The sequence below is a fragment of the Haliaeetus albicilla genome, chromosome 17 (assembly GCF_947461875.1).
Source record: "Haliaeetus albicilla chromosome 17, bHalAlb1.1, whole genome shotgun sequence".
Lineage (NCBI taxonomy): Eukaryota > Metazoa > Chordata > Aves > Accipitriformes > Accipitridae > Haliaeetus > Haliaeetus albicilla.
The window spans coordinates 11,323,361-11,329,583 of record NC_091499.1 but is presented as its reverse complement, the minus strand read 5'-3'; the positions used below and the strand labels follow the sequence as shown (position 1 = coordinate 11,329,583).

At 45.1% G+C, this 6,223-nt stretch overlaps 1 protein-coding gene and 1 long non-coding RNA gene across 2 annotated transcripts in view; both read right to left on the bottom strand.

The window, feature by feature from the left end:
* The window catches only part of SMIM8 (small integral membrane protein 8), a 388,642-nt gene that overhangs the window by 159,876 nt on the left and 222,543 nt on the right, over positions 1-6,223 (bottom strand). The window lies entirely within an intron of this gene.
* On the bottom strand, positions 1,604-3,665 carry LOC138689607 (uncharacterized). The gene is made up of 3 exons (XR_011328526.1): positions 3,374-3,665; positions 3,203-3,280; positions 1,604-3,081 (listed from the first exon to the last, which is right to left on the bottom strand). It is a non-coding gene; the product is annotated as an uncharacterized lncRNA (long non-coding RNA).

Genomic DNA, 6,223 nt, shown 5'->3' with positions numbered 1-6,223 from the left:
AACACCACATTATGGCAAAGCATGAGCATCCCACTTCAGTCGTGTGGAGTGACACATCACTGAAACCATAGCAAGCCAGCACTTGCTGATATTCATACTCCCTTTGTGTTTAGCTCAGTACCTTTACAGTCAGCCTCATTTCTTCTTAACCTCTTGGACCTTGCTGTTGTACCTCCTGAAATGAATGGGGTGTTTAGACTTGCTCTCCCACCAGACACACTGAATAGAAATGACTTGAAGAATCCTGAAATGAGGTGTCTGGATCCACATTTGCTTAGCCCTCTTGGACTGCCCTATGGCAAGAACCTGCAAGAACATAGGCAGAAAAATCCAATGTGAGCAGGCAGAATATTGCCCATAACTACAAAGCACTTTGAGCTGAATGATTTCTCAGACTTGCAAAAAGTCACAGGGAGGCTGAAACATGGGAATTTTCAGCCCAGAAGGGAAATACGAGTAGCTGCAGAGGGTGAGAATTGAGAGATAGGAAATCAGACTTGTCCACAGCAATAATCTTCTTAATCAGGTGTTGACTCTTGCCCCGTAATGGTACCACCACTTTGGACAACACAGCACAGAACTGCTAGAGTCACCCAGAAAGTGGAAAAATGAAACTATTTCTTCAGCCTGTGCACCTTCTTTGTGTCTGCAAATGCAATGAGTGCAAGAGGTTGTAGTGACAGCTGTCCACTGCAGTGGGGGGCTAAATCCTTTGTCCAAAACCAAAGGCAACTCCCTTGCAAGGGCTGCAAAATGCAGAGATGAGGCACCTACACTTTGTTTGTGAGTATTCCACTAATTGCTCTCCATTTACTGTTGCCATCCTTTCTTTCCACACTTCTGTATTCATTCTGTCCCCTTTCATTTTTAGGTTGCAGAATGGACAACAGTTACAAATTATGCCTGTCATCTAAGGCTAGCTACAGGACATGCTCTCAAGACAATGATTGTAGGTCACGGCTTACACAAAACAAGTGTTTTAAACTATTTCATATGTTAATTATGGTCATCAACTAATTGAAGTGAAAAACCAGCTACAAGAGGTCCAGCATCATACTTTATATTGATTGAAAGGCATGAGTAGGATCCCTGCTTTCCAGCTGAGTAGATATGAGGCATGTTTTGGTGAGCAGGGCTCTCATTTACCTACTGTTGGGATGTGATCCTTTTAAACTGGCCCAGGTGAGAGCAGCCATCATGCAAATAAATGTGCTACAAGATGCTTTCCATACCACTGTACTGATCACTGGGCTGGGACACTGTAATTGTTCTTTGGAAATACTTTATACGAGATTTTTTTTGTCTCTCTGATGGGCACCAGTAGTGCTAGACTTGCATACATTAGCTGTAATATCCCTAGCTATATGTACTCCTGTTTTCCTCATCTGTACCCTTAGTCCAAAGCGTGCTTATGTCTAGCATTATTGTAACCCATCACCTTCTTCTTCTGCAGCTGAGGTGGGACATCAGAGATGGTGGTAGACACTCAGGGAGCTGCTTGGTGCCATGCAGGTGCAGGGAGACTGTGCTGGGCTGAGGCCACACAGGCTACATGAAGGGCTGGAGAGATAGGGACAGCTGAGGTAGTATTTGAGGCAGCCCACTTCTCCCTGCTCATACTCCAGACTGGTGCTTGCAGGTGACTAACCTGTATTTTACACTTGGAGAAGGAGGTTGGACTAGATGACCTCTAGAGGTCTAACCTACGTGATGCATGACTCTATGATTACAGCCACTGTTGCATACATTACAAGAAAATGCATGAGCGAGCCAGTCATCTCAACCTATCCTAGTTTAAAAAGGAAATCCTTGTCTACCTAGGAAAGTTTTTTAGAAAAAATTTAACAACTTTAATTTAATGACAGCAGCATCAATACCACACCTCATCTGGGCAGGCAGCTAACATAACAGTGGCTTTTCTTAAATAGGCTTAAGGTAGGTCTGTTCTCTTCATCCCAACATCCCTGTTTTGCCACAGCCACGTGCCACATGCTGTGGCACATAAGCCCATCTGACCAAAGGCTGGGAGGCACGGACTGGACCCTGTGATGCCCCAGCCCCTGCGAGAAGTGAAGTCCCACCATCCCATGGGCTGGGGGGGGACCGGTGAGTCACTGCTCTCTCGTTAAGCACTATCATGGGGCACAGGCTGCACAGTAGGCTGCTGGGGTAGTGAATCATATCCCTCACAAACCACAAAACGTGACAGGAGGATGTGTCTGGAGAAATCCCTGGAGAGGTGCACCAACCTTCTGCACAGCCCAAGCACTCCCAAAGCTCATTCCCCAGAAGAGATCATAGCTATGGGTGGCTGGAGGCTGGCATTGCCCTCCTGCTTGCCCACTCTTTGTGGGGATGGCCAGGCCATGGGGTCCCACAGTGGTGAGGGAGCTGCTTCACTTGGGACCACACTGGAGGGCGAGAAGCAGCTGAATGCTCTGGAGGCATTGCACTGCTCTGTCAACGCAGAAGCACTGGTGACACAGGAACTCCTCAGCTGGGAGAGCATCACCGCAGGGTTGTAAAAGGGAGGCTGAAACAGCATTGGGTGGCTGCAGTTTGCTGCAGCAAATTAAATATGATGAAACACAGTAGACAGTTTTATATGCTCTATTAACTGTATTAGACCTTCCTATCGGAATAACTTATTGCTGGATTCTACACAGGACAGATGAATTGCCAAACCTCCTCCAGTTCAGGTCCTTTCCAGAGGCCTTGGCGCAGAAGATACATCCAGTAGGAGTTAGTAGGAGCTGGAAATTTATTCTGGAGGCTGTCCCAGCAATGTTAGAGGAGCAGCTGTAGCCCTTCCTCCTAGTTGTCTTTTGTCATGTTGGCACTGCTGACGCACTCAGAAGGAAATACCAATCCAAACCAGTGTTGAGGTTTTGTGGAGACTGTCCAGCAAGTCTTCCTCTCAATGACCATGTGAGAGGTACTCCATGTTCCACATCAGTTTGATTCGCTTCTCAACTAGCGATCTGCTGGAGCAGCGCTGGTTGTGGAGAAAGTGACCTCCTGCATACTGATGCTGGTAGAGCCACTGCCCGCTTTCATCCATTGCTCCCCTGGGCTGAGTGCCTGCAGGAGGAAAATGAGGCAATTGAGAGGTTATTCACACGTGTCCCACTGCAGCAGTTGCAAGCAGGAATGTTTGTGCTGCTCCTCACGCTCCTCTGCATGTGGATGTGCAGGCACTCACCTTTGATGGATGATTACTCTTGGATGAGCTTGCTAATGGCTCCAGTTATGTCGCTCATGAAACTTATCTTCGTGGTTCCTGAAAGACCCCATTAACACTGCATTAGAATCCTGATGGCTTTCATTCACTGAATTATTTAATTACTTAAATTTTTTAAACATATCAGAATACCTTCTAAGTCAAACGTGACCTCTTGGTCTTCTGTAAGAGGGGCTGACCTTGAGCACACTTCAGCGGGCTGTTGCAGCCTTGCTTTTCTCTTCACACACACTCTCCCTACAGCACTCAGCCTTGTACCTTCAGAAAAAGGTGTTATTGAGGAAAGCAGCATGCTAAGTGGTTTTCTTTTTTGTGATTTATCCAAGTGCCTGTTTGCTCCCACATGCTGTGAGTGGATAATAGCAGTTCTCAATCAAAGTTAAAATTACTAATGCTCTTGTCTGTGGAAAATTTAGTGCAGAAAAAAAAAGGTTAATGATGCTGCTATACTACCAATCTTACTATGGCTTGTCATATCTTCATCCCTGCACCCCTGTGCAGCATTGTTATATTGACTGGTTATTCCAGTCCATATCTCTGCTGAAACCAATGTAAGACAACTGTATCTGATAATCTGCTAAGATGGTGAAACTACTGTAAAAAAGCCATGTAAACAACAACAGAAAACCAATGTTTTTTCAGGCACTATGTACATCATCCAGTAACACTGGCAATTCAACAGTATGCTGACAGTGATTAGCACAGAGAATTACTCTGTCCTCCTCTTGAATACATGTTTATAGCAGTAAATTTTGCCCACGTATTTCCTCAAAGCTGGAAGCTGTTGAAATTATTTTGCACAGGATGTTGTAGTCTGAAAAAAATTGAGCAACAACAGCAGCCACTCTTGCTTCAAGTTATTGACACTTCAGTGTCTGCCTGCAGTTCCAACATACATAGACAATATACCATTAATTCTCTTTTTCTAATTGTGTTCACTCTAGGGTCTTTTGTGACTCACAAGTTATGAACACTTTTTAGCTGTAGTCTGCTACAATTTTTTTGTCAGTCTAAAAGGGCAGAGAGCTCATTCCTTCCACTTATACATTCCCAGTCTTCTATTGAACACATTTAATTTATGGGAACAGTGGAACTAGAAAAAGGAACAGCATTAGAGTTTCATACATTCATGTACAAGGTCATTTTTAGTTGAGATGGACGAACTCTGATTGATTACACAGGGTCAAATTACATGCTTCAAATTATATGTATCAAATTATATGATGTAGCGATGGAGTGGTTTGGCCAAGTAAGTCACTGTAGGCTCCTTATCTGAAAAGGTCTTATATCAGGCATCTGAAACCACTCGTGGGCACTTAATCAAAAACAGTCTGGTTTGCAGGGGTCGTCAGCATGCATGGGTCACTGCCTAAACTACTCCATCAAATGATTGCTTGTTAGGTAGTCTGGGATCAAGTCACTCTTTATCAGTGCCGGGTCTCTGACACACTGAAGCCTTCGCAGATGGATGAAGTTATCCTGTGGGTGCCTCAGGCCCAGGCAGAGCCCAATCGAACACTGCTAGTTCCTTGCGGCACTTTAGAGATTGATTAGCAAATCGCAAAATTTACTCTTAAGATATAGTTCTGTCCAAAGACTGTCCTCCCCTGTATCCTGGATGTCTTCAGTGTGCCCTTGTGTACTCTGCCCTGTGCTACACAGAAGCTTCGTTGTCACACTGGCTCCAGTTCACAGGCATGCAGACACATGTCCTCTTGATATCACTCCATACCTTCTTTCACAGGTCCAATACAAAGCTCTTGGCAGCTAGTGGAAATATTTCCCTTTTCCCCCAGATTTTGGAAGAATCACTCCCCAATCCCCCCAGTCCCAATTTTCCCGTGACTTCATGTTTGTTGGAGTCTTGCTGCAACATAAACCTAAGTTCAGAATGTCTTAAGCACAAGCCTAACATGTAATATGACAATACTTCCAGAGGCAGTTGCTGGGGCTGTTGCTGTGCTGAAGATGAGACACATATTTAGTTCCTAGTGAATGACCCTCGATGATTGCTTGCATGTGGCCAGCACGGGTGCGGGCTCAGAGGCCAAGCGTGCAAGGTGCTGCCCTAACAGATACATGCCATGGCTCTTTCCCAGAGACCTTGCAGTTCTGGGTGTGTTTGCCTTAGGAGGCAAAAAGGGAGCTAATTTAATGCATGTGATCAGGCACTCCTAAGACACTTCTTGCCTTAATTATATTTGCACAGGAATAAAAACGAGTAGAATGAAAACTCTGCTATTATCAGCACAGCTTGACATTCCCAGTGCATTAGCACATGAAATGATCTGGTGACAGAGTAAATAAGACATGGATTACTCTTAAAAAGCTTTTACAACAAATGCTAAGATGCTTCCATCTCAAAGGTGACCTGTAATTGTTAACAATTTGCAAAAACAACCACATCAATGAAATTGAGGGTTACAATACAATTATTACAAATGCTTCAAATAATCAAGTTAAAGTATTCAGCACAACTGCCTTCAAATATGCCTTTTCATTTTCAGCTAAGGCCATATGACAACTGGGCTGGCTGTATACTATAGCAGCCGGTAGCAAACGTCTCCACAGGAGCCCTCTGCTTTTGCAGAGGCAGCACAGCTTCCCTGCTGAACCCAACAGTTTTCACGACTTCTTCAAAAATGCCCAACTTCGTAATCCTTCTGGAGGCCCCGCAGGCTGAAGCTGGATGTTGTCCAGCTGTGGCAGTCATGCCTTCATGACGCTTTGTCTCCATGTCCCAATTTTATCCCACTGCCTCTCAAGGTGTTGCTTGAGCCAGGGGCTGGCAGTCTGCCCTGGACATCTGCATGGCAAGTCCAGGTAGGCAGAAATGGGCCACATCATGGTACAGTGGTCTGTGAGACGGCTACCATGGCCAGGTGTGGCAGCAGCAGCGCATGTCAGTCCTGCTGCATTCTGGATTAGGACTTCAACATCTTGATGGGATTTTAAATAGCTTTTATTGCCAGCCTCCTATTA